Source organism: Dreissena polymorpha, chromosome 11, assembly GCF_020536995.1.
Source record: "Dreissena polymorpha isolate Duluth1 chromosome 11, UMN_Dpol_1.0, whole genome shotgun sequence".
NCBI classification, from domain to species: domain Eukaryota; kingdom Metazoa; phylum Mollusca; class Bivalvia; order Myida; family Dreissenidae; genus Dreissena; species Dreissena polymorpha.
In genome coordinates, this window is record NC_068365.1 from 43,186,191 (window position 1) to 43,201,503 (window position 15,313).

The window sequence follows — 15,313 nt, forward strand, 5'->3', positions numbered from 1 at the left end:
TTAAGCAGAATATTTTAGGGGCAGAAAAAAATCTGGGCAGAATTAAATGTGGGGAGAACCAAAATGTGAGAATGGGATTCTGTGCAAAATAAAATCTGTACACAAATTAAAATCTGTACACACACAAAATTCTGTACAGAAAAATGTAGCAAAATGTAAAGTAAAATATATAGACTGTAAATATTAAACATTTTTATTTAATGATATTATGACATGTTTATAAATATATAAGAAAAGTAACAAATACTGACAGTCAATAAAATAAAATAATTTACTCTTACACATCCCGTTAAGAAATAAATCCCTAAATACAACACACATTACTGTATCACTGTTATATGACATAAAAACACAGTAAATAAAGTAAGTTTATGTTTGAAGAAATTACAGTTATTATATTGAGATGAAAATCCCTTTTAGAGATCTTCATTTGCCTGAACTAGACCCTGGTGAGGTACCATCACTCTGTGACTGCACTTAACTGAGCCAGTGGTCATTGTCAGGGGAAAGTTGATACACAATCTGTTTTGATGGTTGCTGAAAGCAAAAAATACACATAACTAATTTTAAATCATTTTGTTTAGTCAATCTGAATGAAACGATCATATGGGATCTACTAAAATTACAACTTAAATAACGCAACATGGTTCACCAACTTGCTTCTCTTTATATTTTGCTTTTCACATTATAAAATAAATTTGACATTTTTTCAGATGTAGGTCATTTCATAGGGTGTTTTATAAAAAGACAATTTGTAATGTTGATTTAGTTACAAACCACATTCTATTAAGTTTTTGCTTCACACCTTTTAAGTGATAACAGCACCATTACTCTGTGACTGCACTTCTGAGGTCGTTGTCAGGGGTAAGTTGCTACACAATCTTTTTTGAAAATCGCTGAAAGCAAAAAAAATACAATTTACTATTTAAAAATTACTTTGTTTAGCCAATCTGAATGAAGTGATCATATGGGATCTACTAAAATTAAAAATTAAATAATGCAACACCTTTTAAGTGATAACAATCATAGATTTCCTAAATATGTAATTGAAAAAAAGGCTTTACATTTTGTGGCAGAGTAGTTATTCATAAATAAATCTAAGTATTGGTTACATTGCCCTTTCATTTGGTCACTGATTAGGCAATTGATTGTTACAACTATATGTTGGTATTGTAAGATAGAGATACCTTTGACTGACTTATGTCTTTTATGTGAACTTACTGCAAAGATAATTGGTTTCATCATTTATTTAAAATGTTAATCACCCACCAAAACAGATCTTTGTAACTGTTAAATTATATCATTAAATTAAACATAACATTATAAGATAACAATGTAAAGAAGAACAATACAAACCTGTTTAACAGTTCGATCAAAGCATTTCCAAAAGGGCCGCTTCATTACTCACTGAATTCCTCTTTTAGAGACTTGTTAACACACAAAATGTTGATTTCCACATTCTAATTAATTGTTTAAGAATGTCCATTAAAGTATATCAGCATATTGTTAAAACTTCAACTTAAAAAATTCCCAACATTGCTTTGAAACTACATTTCAGGTCCTGCATGGATCTATGTTTACACGTTCAAATTTGGCTCCCAACCAATCAGAAGAGATTATACACATTCCAGCAAGCCAGTAAAGATAGCCCCAGTTTCACATTACAAGTATCAAGCGGGCAGGATTTGTTTGTTAGGGGTTTATGATTATTTTCAAGTGAACTGTTACAGAGGTGTATACAAGCACTGACATTACAATTTTTATACGCCCGTCTATGACGTATTATGGTATACCCCGCGTCTGTCCGTCCGTCCGTCCGTCTGTCCGTCCGTCCGTCCGTCTGTTAATGTCGTACGCTACGTCAAATATCCTTTGACAGATTTTCTTCAAATTTTAACACAATCTTAATATTGATAAACCCTGATCCCCTTTCGTTTTTGACGGAATTCTGAATTGTCGTTCCAGAGTTATGGGACTTTGTTCGTCAAAATTTAGTGATTTCATTGAATGTCCTACTGTAGCTCAAATATCCTTCGATGGATTTTTTTCAAATTTCAACACAATCTTAATATTGATAAACCCTGATCCCCTTTCGTTTTTGACAGAATTCTGAATTGTCGTTCCAGAGTTATGGGACTTTGTTCGTCAAAATTTCGTGATTTCATTGAATGTCCTACCGTAGCCGTCCGTCCGTCCGTCTGTTAATGTCGTACGCTACGTCAAATATCCTTTGACAGATTTTCTTCAAATTTTAACACAATCTTAATATTGATAAACCCTGATCCCCTTTCGTTTTTGACGGAATTCTGAATTGTCGTTCCAGAGTTATGGGACTTTGTTCGTCAAAATTTCGTGATTTCATTGAATGTCCTACTGTAGCTCAAATATCCTTCGATGGATTTTTTTTTTTTTTTTTTTAGTATCCCTGAAAAATTGAACAAGGTGAGCTTTTTTCTATTCCGATTGTACACTACCACTTACCCATCTACATTTCTCTTTTATTATTGGTCAAAATATCTATAACAGGTTTACTTCAACTCCATATCCTCTAAAGAAATGCATACATATACTCAAAAAAAGATATGGTATGAATGTCAAGGAGACGGCGCTCCATGCTCATGTACTTATAAAATAAACCATGTATTCAAATACAAATAAACTGAAGTAAAAAAATGATTCAAAGGGTTATTTATTACCTTACTACTTCATTGGCGAACGACGGGCGTATCATGCGCTCATGGCGCAGCTCCTCAGTTCATAGATAGAGTGAGAGGAAGGCAAACTAAACATTTAACCCCAGTGGAAATACATATATACTACCATTAAAGCAAAGCAGTTTTCATAAGTCAGGGGGGGGGGGGGGGAATTGAAAAACAATTTTCAATTTGTATTCAACCCTAAATCAAGTTTACTGTAAGAACCTTAATTCAAAGATATTTTATGATTATAGTAGATCTACATGTACTTTAAGTGTTTAAAGGTAAATTATCATTACATACTCACATAGTTTAATATGATGACATGTTATATATACATGTATGGCAATTATTGTATAAATTGAACTGAACATAAATATTGTTTTTCTTGTATAGGGCAAATGTTTCTAATAATAAACATTTAGAAACTTGAATCAGAAGTCTATTTTTTTTTATTATTTAAGTCCCAGTTTGAAATTTTGTTTCAATAGTTTTCTAAGTCCAATATTCTGCTTTGCTTAATACTGCCAAGTACCAAAATTCTGTCTTGCTAAAATGCAGAGTGCTAAAAATCTGTCTTATAAAAATGAAAAGTATAAAAATTCTGTTTGGTATAGTAATATGTACAGATGAAATTCTGCTTCATTGTAATTCTGTTTAAAAAATCTGTACAGTTTTCCAGGCAGATTCTAGGTCTGTGTCCTCTTTGTACAGAATAAATGAATTCTGTCTTGATTCTGGGCAGATTTTGTACAGACTCAGTACAGACTCTGCAAAGAATTTTCGTACAGGTTTAGTGTATATGAAGTGAAAACACCAAAAATAAACAACAGTTGCGATTAAGACACCTATAAACTGTTAAGATGCCCATAATATCACTTTAATTAACTTTGAAAGCAAGGGTTGCATATAAGCTACCTAAACAAAAATTCCTCAATGACACTATGAGAACACCGTAAGAACGTAAGAACGATATCCTGATGGGACAAATTATAAGTTATCTCAAACAACCTCACATTTGTTGCTATAATTACAGTGTTCAATTTCATGGAACATAAATCTGCCTTTACAAATGTGTTTCACCATTCTTTATTGTGAGCTAAATGGAATTTATGTTTGTATTCACAGAAGGATGATGCGCACATGCTACATATAACTCCTGAAACATGCAATAATTTAAGTTTACAACAAAACTTAATTTATATACCTGACAAGACTATTGTATCTTGTATAGAAATGACATGCAGATACATCGGTTTTACACCAAACCCTCATTGAATGAACAAGTATTAAAAACATTGCTGAAGCATGAATTCAGATTGCTTATCAAAATAAATTTTTCTGTGCAACAGATCAATCTGTTCTAAATTATTAAGAAGTACACCAGTTTCCCATTCAGCCCACGAAGTCTTCTCTCATAGTAGATGGGATGGGTGTTCTGTTTTTAATGTTTTGTAGCCTATAATCCTTAAAAAATATTGACCAAGCACAGAGCTCTTGCTTAATTTGAGATTTCATTTCCATTGTTGAAAAATGTCAGATCAAGTCTAAAATTGGATTGCAGAATGTAAGTTATAGTTAAAGTCTTGGGGCTTGCAAACTAAACCTAACCAATCACAACCATTTTTAGTTGGTCGCATTAGCGGCCGACTAAATTTACAGAGCATATTTTGCAAATCAGTATGTGCTTAGAAGCCTTAAGTACGGTAAGAACCGCAACTCACTCTGCTAGGAATGATTACCGCTGCCTGTCTGCAGCAGACGAAAAATGATTCTGCTCTAGCATTGAGTGTATATACCAGCTTGTAAGACGACATTGGCCAGTCTAGTGTTTATCATTGAAATCTGTACATATTGGCTGCTTTCAGGGAAAACAGGGCTTAATGCACGTCAAATAAGATTAGCCTGTGCACACTGATAAGCCTGTGCAATGCGCACAAGCTAATCAAGGACGACAACAGCGAACAACTTCAGTGTCTTCAGCGCTTTGATTTAACATTGCAATTAGTAGCAATTTATTGGCTGAACACTTTTGACAAACAAGAAAATGCCAGAGGTACAAACATGTATAAAGTAACATCTACTTTAGCAAATGAACTAAAAAGATCAAATCCATTGACAGCATAATTATAACAATAATATGCCTCAGGGCAAGAGCATCCAAATGCTATATATGTGCCGTGCTCTGTGAAAAGGGGTTTAATGCATGTGCGTTAAGTGTCGACTCAGATTAACCTGTGCAGTCCGCACAGGCTAATCAGGGACAACGCTTACTGCATTAACCCGATTTTTGCTAAGAATAGACTTTTTTTAAACAAAAAATATCATAAAAGCGGTAAGTGTCCTCACTGATTAGCCTTTGCCAACTGCACAGGCTAATCTGGGATGACACTTTACGCACTGCATTAAACCCCCTTTTCACAGAGCGTGGCTCATATAAGTAATTTCATTACGATATACTTGAAATATATGTAGTTCAAAAGGTACAGTTTCTATGCAAGCTTGATACAAAATTAACCCTTAAAGCGCTGGATCTGAATTTTAAAGGCCTTTGCAAACAGTTTGGATCCAGATGAGACGCCACAGAATGTGGCGTCTCATCAGGATCCAAACTGTTTGCTATTCTGATAGTGTTCTTTGAAAAAAATCGAAGAAAATGCTAATTTTAGAAATTCAGCAGAAGACATTTTAGCAGACGACAAATTTCCCAGCATGCAAAGGGTTAAATAATAAGTTTCAGCTCAAATGCAAAGTTAAGTTTTTGACCGGAAATAATCTGTTTGCTGTTGTTGTTTTTTTCTAATTAATTTCTCACATTTCTAACAATGTAGTACCGGGTATCCATAAATAATTACCATAAAACGGAATACATAAGAAAGTGTTTGAAAATATGTACCTTTTTTGTACTTTAACATGTCAAATATTTAGCGTATGCGTGAATACATTTTAAACAGTGTATTTTTACGAGACATAGGGGAAAAAGAAAATATTTTACAACAAGTTGTGTTTCAATCGTATTGTTATAAGAATTTGTTTTTTTATTGAGAATGAATATTTTCAATTGTTTTGCCATAAAATTTGTCTGAAAAGCATTATTGATGGTTTGTAGAAGGTATGAATAACCTGAATTGAACCCATTTTTTGTGGTGTTGTTCAAATTTATTTTTATGAGGGCAATCTCAGATTCAATTTTTATTCTCATAATTCAATAAAGTGAGGAAACGTTGGTATGCATTTTTTGTATTTCAATTTCAATATAAAAGATTTTAATAGCATCATAATAAAGTTAAATGCATCCGAGTGTAGTTTTTTTTCAGAGCATTCAAAGAAAGCATTTGTTTTACATGTATATATTTTAATTAATATGTTTTTACTGACAAGAACTGTTTCCATCGTTTTCCATATCATTTGAAAGTGTTGGCACTCCCAAAATAAGTGGTCTATTGCTTGACAAAAATCACATAAAGTGCACAGTTGCTAAGTTTGCATTTAAAATATGTATTTGTAGGGACAATGCACATGATAAATTTATATTGACACCTGCGTTAACCCTTTGCATGCTGGGAAATTTGTCGTCTGCTAAAATGTCGTCTGCAGAATTTCTAAAATTACCATTTTCTTCGATTTTTTTCAAAGAAAACTATCAGAATAGCAAACAGTTTGGATCCTGATGAGACGCCACGTTCTGTGGCGTCTCATCTGGATCCAAACTGTTTGCAAAGGCCTTCAAAATTCGGTTCCCGCACTGAAAGGGTTAAAGACATGTCCATGGTTGAAATTTGGGGCACAATATTAATTTTTTTCCAAGTGGTTGATTCTATATCTGTAAAATTTGTGTTCCATTAGTTTTCACTAATGTCATTGTCCTCGTTTTGCAACTGAATATTGTATATAAATTTATTAAGGTATTTTGTTTTGAATAACGCTTTTGACAAAGTTTTGTCTGGTTGATTGATATCAAGGTCATTTATGCTTTCTTTAGTTTTATATTTTGCTGGGATAGATGTGATTAAGGTATTGAATTTCATAACGTCTTTATTATTGATATCGTAGAGGTATTTAATGTTTTCAAAATTATACATCGTTTTATTTCTAAAGTAAATTATTTTATACCTCTGTCATACCAATCGCGATAAAATTATGTTTTTCCGTTGACAGTTATTTTCTTGTTGATCCATATTTTTTCCTTTTTGATGCGTTTTTGTGAATGCTGTAACTTGTATATTGCATTTGCTGCAGACCACCAGGTAATGATGTCGTGAAGAAGTGTTATCTCCGCTTATTTCTGTTATAGTTTTTCACTGAATTCACTTTAAAAATTTAGTTTGCTTCCATATTTATTTAATCTCAAGTCCCATAAAAGTTTCCATTTACCACAGTTTTCTGAGTCTAAATATCTTTTTATCCACCTACTTTTTATTGAAGTTAAGAATTTATTAATGTTGGTAAGGTTTAGCATCACTTTCATACTTTTTATATAAAAAAATTCTTTTAAATTGTTCGGCTTGTTGTCCCATATAAAGTTAAATATACAGTTTGTTATATTATTCATTATTATGCTAGAAGGGTTGGGTAAAACTGAAAATGGATAGATACATTTTGGCAACACAAACCTTTTAAATGACACGTAATTTTGCCCATTAAGGAAAGTTTCCAGTGTTGCCATTGTTTTAAACATTTGTTAAACTCATTCAGCTTTGCGATTAAATTATTTTGTACATTTAAATCACTTTGGTTACAAAAAGTGATTCCTAAAGTTTTGCTTCTCGAGATGTCCAAATAAAAGGTCTTTCAATGCAGAATTTGGTGTTGGTTTTGTTCAAGTATCCAATTTGTAATATCGTTGATTTCGCGGTGTTAAGGTTAAGGCATGATATCTTTTTAAATTCAGTCAGGGTTTCCACTAATGTTATAAATGATTTCTCGCATCCATTGATGAAAAAAGTTGCGTCATCGGCGAAGGTTTGTTTTATTTCTTTTTCCAACACATTTATGCCTTTAATTTTGCTATTTTGCTCAATTATAGTTTGACAATACATGTAGTTGCAAGCATATGAAAATAATGTGGATGATAATGGGTAGCCCTGTCTGACTCCTCTTTTTATTTAAAAAATAACTGAAAAATGCCAATTGTTTATGATTAGACTTTTTATGATAGTGTTAAATGATGACCCACTGGATGACGTTTGACCCAATATTCAATTTCTTAAGACATTTTATTATTAATTTATGGTTTAAGCTGTCAAAAGCTTTTTCAAAATCTGCAAAAAATACCTGTTTGCTGTTTTACAATTTTAAGTAACAGTGACCTTAATTTTGAACATACTGGTCCTCACTTCAATGCAATCCCATGTTAAGTTGTCAACACACAAAATTTCAATGCCTTAATTATCTCCATCTAAAATAAAGTTACTGAAAGGAAACTGTTCTTCTTTTTGTCTGGTGGTTGGGAAGAGAACACAATGGTAATCTTTAAATAAACCCTGATTTTTCATTATAAGGTGTCAATGATTAAATGGTAACAGGTTCAAATAGTTCTTCCATTGAAAATACTTATTCCAATTGACCAGTAGCTAAATACCCGATCGCTCCACCCACTAAGTAATGTGTTTTCATAAAACGCTTTATCAATTACTCCAACAGTCTTTGTTTGTCGTACCATGTGGCCGCAATAAACGAGATCTGATTGATTATTACGCGAGTTTGATTGACAGCTGGCGAGTGGTCAATTAAACTCCTATTCATGGAAAATTTACTAATCATAACACACACTGCCATTAACATTACAAAAATTCCAGCAATAATTGTTCAGACCTTAGTTTTGCTAATTTAAATCATGTTTTCAAATGCCAACAGTGTTTATGCAAACTAATCAAAGGTTAGTATGGTAATTGCATCCATTTAACATTTACATAAAAAGACAAACAGATCATGTAGTTATGGCATTCATGATAACAAAGTGTGCGCATAATAAATACTTCAATATTCATGGCAACAGATGTGTTGCAAAAGTTGTATTATTGCCTCAGGGCAGAAATTAATAATACAACAAAAATGTTTTGTTAATTGTTGTGGGAAATTTCTAAGCTTACCCTCTATAGTTCATTAAAGCAAAAAGATATAAACTGATAAACTGGTTGTTGATTGGTCAAATTCATTTGGGTTTTTTAATGAGATCTTTGTCTCATAATTATGGGCATATGAACTTCACTTGTGAAATTGAGAAATTTGCATCCATTTACAATACATTGGGAAACAAGAGCTGTCACCATAGCATGACTAATGCCCCCTATAAACGCTTGATAGAAGTTATGAGCTTTTTTCGAAACCTAAACGCAGATTTCGAAACCTTAACGCCGACCCTAAGTTCAAGGTCAAGGTAACAGGGGTCAAAATGTGTGTGCGTATGGAAAGGCCTTGTCCATATACACATGCATGCCATATATGAAATTGCTATTTGAAGCAACATAGAAGTTATGAGCATTTTCCGAAACCTAAACACAAAGTGTGACGGACAGACGGACGGACGGTCCGATCACTATATGCCCTCCTTCGGGGGCATAAAAATTATATTTTTTAATTTATAACAATAATTAAATAACAATATATTAATATTAAAATATTAACAAATTAGTTAATATTAATTATTTAATAATACATAATATTATTAATCACATCAATTAGCAGGCAATTTTGGAACAGGGTCTAAGATAATTGAAAGATATTTTTTTCCATTGGGAATTTGACCAAATAATGTCTATAAAATCAGCCACATAAAATTCCTTACAAGTGTAGGAAAGGATAAATAATGAAAATGTATACATGTTTTGTCTGACATTATCTGTTTGGACAAAGACTTTGGGAGTTTAAACAAAATACATCACGATTTTATCTATATTTTTTCAAAACACAGAATTGAGATATTAATCCTTTCAGAAAACATCATTAAGAAATCAATCATTTTACAAAACACATAATGGCGATATCAATCTTTATATTATGTTGTATTTTGTTTATTTCTTTGTTTTCATTATTTTCTGAAATTAAACTGGTATAAAAATAAACCAGACTGCTCAACTAAAAGGAACCCTGACTGGTGGTTAACTTATGGACCATGTAGAAATTAATCATGTGATAATGTTTTTTGTTAACAATTTGAAATTCAAGCTACAAAGATACAAGACCACAAATGATTGGCAAGATCATATATTGCCTATTATTAAACTACTTTTTTTTTCTCCCAATATTTGTTTAACTACCTTTAAACAATTAAATTCTGATCAATACTCTTTTCAGATTTACAATGAAATACAAAAATAATTTTAAATAATTGCTTGTGTTGTTTTAATTTCAATCACCATTTTTGATTAACCCACCAGGCACTTACAGGTACAAGATTTATTTATCAAGGTGTAAAAAAAAGTACTAAAATCTCACTTGTTTGACAATCCAACAAAATCACTTACAACTAAGCTGACAATGAATGAAATGATTTCCAAATATGGATCTATAAGAGTCCTTTCAGACAGTGTGATAACAGACATTATGTCCCGCTATCTCTAGTGTAGGAAGGAATGACTCAGGATATCTTTAGATATCCAGATTCTCTTGCATAGGTATTTTACATCAAATAAGATAGAGTTTGTTTCAAATCTTTACCTTCATAAATTTTGCATATTTTGGTAACAGAACACTTTGGGATGAGCAGTATAATATAACCAAATTATGTAACGCCCTAACCTTCAAATAAACATCCAGAATTATTATCAACTCTTATACCTTTCATTTTCGGTAACCACATACCAAGGGAAAAGGGGTTATTGTTAACCTAAACATCTTATGCCATATCTTTCAAATATACATCTAGAATAAAACATTATTGTTTGAATTTAAGAGATACAATTTGCAGAATGTAGAAGTCTTGTGGTCTACTGATGGACAATAGGTCACTCACCAACAAACAATTGAAAACATAATTATGTACTTTATCATCTTCAAGGGTGTAAATTAATAAGATTAAAAAAACAGTTATGTTTAACATCAGGAACAGCACAGCATTCCTAGACTGAAAATATAAATAAGCCTCGCTTTGTGAAAAGGGGGTTTAATGCATGTGCGATGTGTTGTCCCAAATTAGGCTGTGCAGTCTGCATTATGAGCCCAAATACTTTTAAGGGATAAATAAAATCATACTCAGTAAGGAAAAAAAGAAGCACAGAGGAACAAAACCTCATCAAACAAGAGATGTGTTTGTCAGAAACACAATGCCCCCTTCTGCGCCGCTTTGATGCATGTTTTTTTTAAACCTTGACCTGGAGGAATGACCTTGACCTTTCACCACTCAAAATGTGCAGCTCCATGAGATACACGTGCATGCCAAATATCAAGTACATGTAGCTATGTGAAGGGACATAGAAGTTATGAGAATTTTTCGAAACCTAAACGCGAAACATAAGCACAAAGTGTGACGGAAGGACAGACAGGTAGACGGACAGTCCGATCACTATATGCCCTCCTTCTGGGGCATAAAAATCGGATAGGACCCAGATGCAATACTAACAACATTTATTTTTAATATTGAAATTTTACCATATCAGCATTGTTTCACTGTGACACAAAAAACTATTATATTATTTTCTTCTTCTCAGGGACTTTAATTAAAAACAATCATTTCAATTTTGTCTAAATTTCAATAATCATTCTCAATTACAAATAATATGACAACATACTAAGGGCTGTTTGTAAAACATGCATGCCCCCCTATATGGGCTATAAGTTGTAGTAGCAGCCATTGTGTGAATACGTTTTTTGTCAAGGTGGTGGTGGTGGTGGTGGTGGTGGTGGTGGTGGTGGTGCATTTGTTTCCCCTGATATAAGAAATATATAATAGTGTATTACCTCCCCTGTCCTGCTTATATCTATATTAATCAACAAAATTAAACATTAACACAATATTTAATATACAAAATATACAAAAAATCTCATATTCTGATAATATTTTTACTGATCCACTGTATTTTACTAATAGGATGATGTTTCATTGGACTGATAATTATAGATTTAGGATGACCGACCAGTTGCTTCAGTAATATTGTTCAGAGTGTGCCCTGTTGGCCGCGTATGCATTCTTGAGTTATCATTCAAAAACCATTTTACTATTTCGAGTCACTGTGACCTTGACCTTTGACCTAGTGACCTCAAAATCAATAGGGGTCATCTGCGAGTCATGATCAATGTACCTATGAAGTTTCATGATCCTAGGCCCAAGCGTTCTTGAGTTATCGTCTGACAACCACCTGGTGGACGGACCGACCGACAGACCGACATGAGCAAAGCAATATACCCCCTCTTCTTCGAAGGGGGGCATAATGATAATTGAGTGGAAACTGTTTATTGCATTTTTAGTAACCAGGGGTCCGTCTTATCAAAGATTGTATGATATTGATAACTTACGATTAATTTTGTAATTTTAAAATATAAGTGATTATGATCTGTATGTTTCAAATATAATGGATATTAGACAGCTTCTTTGAAAATGAATGAAAATGTTCAACAACAGTAAGTATAAATGTGACAATTACATATATAATGTTGTACGATGTTTGATAAGACGGGCCCCTTGACCCAACTGGCCTAACCTTGACCTGACTGGCTCTAAATGCATTCCACAGATAGGTCTGCATGTTAGCTACCATATAACAGAACAATCCCTCCATCCAAAGTAATGTAATTAAGCTTTTTTTTTTTTTTTTTTTTTTAAATCAGAGTTTATTTACAGGTCCTACCGGCCTCTTCACGAGGTCTTTGAGGTCCGCAGAAAGTCCTTCGCTATTTATAGTAACAGTTAGCCTTAGACCCCACTTGCCCCTATTATGAATCCCCTTGCTAGATCAGCATGTTACCCACCTATAGAATCAATTTGTGGAAAGTATCTCCACCATGACTTTTTTATAAATGTATATCCACAGTAACCTTGACCTTGAATCAACACAAAATGGAACCCCATGCTTAAGGTGTACATGTAAGCTCAAGATAGACATTTTCCGCTTTTAGTTGTTCAGTCTGGGTAGTATGAGCCACATTTCCCTTCATTTAACCCTTTACCACTTAGATAGATATTTAACCATTTACCACTCAATTTAACCCTTTACCACTTAGATAGGTATTTAACCATTAACCACTTAATTAGATAGATATTTTACCCTTTACCACTGAGATAGATATTTAACCATTTACCACTTAGATAGATATTTAACCCTTTACCACTTAGATAGATATTTAACCCTTTACCACTTTGATAGGTATTTAATCCTTTACCACTTAGATACATATTTTACCCTTTACCACTTAGATACGTATTTTGATGTGTTTGTATTCCCTTAGAAAGTTAAATTTAATTGACGACCTTTATTACTGGATTCAAGTTTTAAAGGCTTCCTTTCCAACCCTGTGTTACTGATGAGCAGCAAACAAACAGCATAAAACCTGAACAGACCGCGAGTTACTCACAGGCTATTCTGGTTTTATGCTCTTTGCACATAGCAATTTTCACTTTGCCTCTGAGTGGGAAAGGGTTAAAAATGTAAACATTACTATTTACGATGTACATGAATGGGAAAACATGGGGAAATAAACTTTGTTGGTTTGTTTATATTTTAAACACGCAATTTCCAGCAGTCATGAATATAATGTAACTTAGATGTCAAAAATAAATTGAATTTAATGTTAAATATATTTTTAATAGCCCCTTTGGGAAAGTTTAAGTGACTCAGTCTCTTTAATAAAATCCTTACAGATATCCAAAATCTTGACATATACCCTAAATTTGTCTAAATTTTAAGCAAGGGGAAGCTGCGTTTCAATAACAAGAGCACCGCCTTGCGGGTGCAGACCGCTCATCTATTTTCTTTTTAAAGGTGAAGGGACTCACAATTTCAATCACAAAGGAGGGAGGGGTGGAGTGAAGAGGGGGATGGTTTGGGTGGAGTCAATTGTGGTATGTCAGGTAAGAGTAGTTTTGTCAAAGTATCAATCAAATCTAATCATAAATAAAGAAGTTATGGCAATTTTAGCAAAATTTAATAATTTGACCTTGAGAGTCAAGGTCATTCAAAGGTCAAGGTAAAATTCAACTTGCAAGGTACAGTAACCTCATCATAGCATGAAAGTATTTGAAGTTTGAAAGCTGAGTAGCCTTGATACTTTAGAAGTAAAGTGGATCGAAACACAAAATTTAACCATATATTCAAAGTTACTAAGTCAAAAAAGGGCCATAATTCCGTAGAAATGACAACCAGAGTTATGCAACTTGTCCTTATACTGTACCCTTATGATAGTTTGCGAGTTTTCCAAGTATGAAAACAATATCTATGATACTTTAGGGGTAAAGTGGACCAAAACATAAAACTTAACCAAATTTTCAATTTTCTAAGTATAAAGGGTCCATAATTCCGTCCAAATGCCAGTCAGAGTTACATAACTTTGCTTGCACAGTCCCCTTATGATAGTTAATAAGTGTTGCAAGTATGAAAGCAATAGCTTTGATACTGTAGGAATAAAGTGGACCTAAACACAAAACTTAACAAAATTTTCAATTTTCTAAGTATAAAAAGGGCACAAAATTCTGTCAAAATGCCAGTCAGGGTTACATAACTTTGCCTGCACAGTCCCCTTATGATAGTTAGTAAGTGTTGCAAGTATGAAAGCAATAGCTTCGATACTTAAGGAATAAAATGGACCTAAACACAAAACTTAACCAAAATTTTCAATTTTCTAAGTATAAAAAGGGCACATAATTCTGTCAAAATGCATGCCAGAGTTATCTAACTTTGCCTGTCCAGTCCCCTCATGATTGTAAGTAAGTGTACAAAGTTTGAATGCAATAGCATTGATACTTTCTGAGAAAAGTGGACCTAAACGCAAAACTTAACCGGACGCTGACCCCAACGCTGACGCCGACGCCAAGGTGATGACAATAGCTCATAATTTTTTTTTTAAAAATAGATGAGCTAAAAATGGGGAAAATGGGTGACCTCTCGAGTGTTTCACAAGCCTTTTCTTTAATCAGTCTTAAAATGAGAACTACAGAGTTGTTTAAAGTATTGAGAATGCACAAAAGGCTACCACAAAAGCTCAGCATGATAATTTTAACAACATCCACTAAAGTACTACAGCAGTACAGGTTTAATTCTGATTAAATTGCACATTTGTAATCTGTTTCTTTATTTACACAGGCCATGTGTACAAACAGGTATACAAACTTTGCCTTTTCATTCTATTTTGCTTGGTACCTCAGTAAATTACAATTTTGTATCTAACAGTACAATATCGTCGCTGTCGTTCTCAAACCTCGTGGCTCCAAAATTTTCAAATTTTTTTTTTGTCTTTTCCGAATATATGAAGTCTGGCGCGTGTTTTGTGCTATATCTCGTAGCTCTACGCCAATCAGAGCCCTTGAAAAAGCCACGTGACGAAATGTTGTAGAATGATTGTTGGCTTTTTTCCCGGCGAAAAGTCATAGCGACGCCATTTCACCTATAGGTACGTCATTTCGTTTAGACAAATTTGACAAAAACGTTTTTATAAAAAAAATTATTTGCAACTACGAGGTTTCCTAT

General features: G+C 33.2%; 1 protein-coding gene across 7 annotated transcripts in view; it reads right to left on the minus strand.

The window, feature by feature from the left end:
• Nucleotides 1-15,313, minus strand: part of LOC127850016 (synaptotagmin-like protein 5) — a 146,243-nt gene that overhangs the window by 64,064 nt on the left and 66,866 nt on the right. Inside the window, exon 1 of one of the 7 annotated variants that reach the window (XM_052382749.1) lies at nucleotides 10,163-10,217. The exons of 5 other annotated variants lie outside the window; for them this stretch is intronic. The gene's annotated coding sequence lies outside the window, so the exon portion shown is untranslated. Of the gene's footprint in view, nucleotides 1-10,133; nucleotides 10,218-15,313 lie in introns of those variants that run through there. One more of the 7 variants, XM_052382746.1, reaches the window with a different exon arrangement.